This window comes from Halyomorpha halys, unplaced genomic scaffold, assembly GCF_000696795.3.
Source record: "Halyomorpha halys isolate HHAL.00 unplaced genomic scaffold, Hhal_1.1 Scaffold679.1, whole genome shotgun sequence".
Taxonomy (NCBI): domain Eukaryota; kingdom Metazoa; phylum Arthropoda; class Insecta; order Hemiptera; family Pentatomidae; genus Halyomorpha; species Halyomorpha halys.
The window spans coordinates 201660-202889 of NW_027110356.1; positions in this window are offsets into that span (position 1 = coordinate 201660).

Here is a 1230-nt window from a genome sequence, read left to right on the forward strand (position 1 = left end):
ATAATTATACATAATTATGTGAATATGTATATTTAATTTTAATTTATATAAAATTTTTACTTGAAGCTGTTTAAATTTTCATATAAATATATAGAAAAAAACTTCTAGAATCTGCAGGATAAAAAGTTATGAATAAAAGAAAATTTAATATGAAGATAGATCAAAAAGTATACTTTTTATTGTAAAATATGTCTACATTTATAAAAATGGCAATAAACTTTCAATGGGTATATTATATTGTTGAATAAGCCGAAATTTATACATTATTTGTAACACTGTAAATGCTTGTTGGAAGTATATTTAATTTTTAAATAAGACAAAATCATTAAAAAATATATTATTAATAATAAAATCTTAATCAGAGAATATTGCTGGAGATAAAGCATAACACCAATACTAAATTCTTTTTGTAACAACTAAAGTGGTCAGGAAATTCCTGTGAGTGGATACACAAAATACTTGTATTACACGGACTTAAAATTGTTATTATTATAAAAAACTTGCAACCAAAATATTTTAAAATGTTCTCTGTAGGTTTTATCTCTGCTACAAAAATAATCTCTTCTACTAATAAACTTCTTCCAAAGCCAGATCTACAAGGACACCATATCACAATCCTTCTGCCTACGTCTAGAGATATTACACTTTGGTTCAGCTATGATTAGCTAATTACGGTTAATCAATTAATTTGATGCATTTTTAGCAAAGAACTGCACACATTTCAACCGTTACGATGCTATTACTTCAATTATATATCATACCAACTGACCCGTCAAAGCTTAGCTATTGCTATATTTGAGGATGTATATAGATTTAATGATCACATTTGATAGTTTGATATAAATTATTGTATTGTAGTTAAAATTAAACATTTATGTGCACTTCATTATTGTGATTTGGTAACATAAAACTAATTTATAAGAAACGAAAATGAAATTTATACTATTTTAACAAATTGTTTGTACCGACTCACCTATCAAAGTGTGGTAAAAGATTTTTTAGAAGTGAAACATTTGATCGAGTCTGGCACCCGCGACTGTTTTACATACTCCGTTCGTTCCTACCTCCTACATATTTTCTCATCATCCGTTCCTTTCTTACTAATAGATTATTACAAGTAAACCACAATGGTTCCCATTCATCCCTCTATTTTCAATCCGCTGGTGTTCCTCAAGGTAGTATCCTCGGTCCCATCCTCTACACCGTCTATACCGCTGACATTCCAACAAT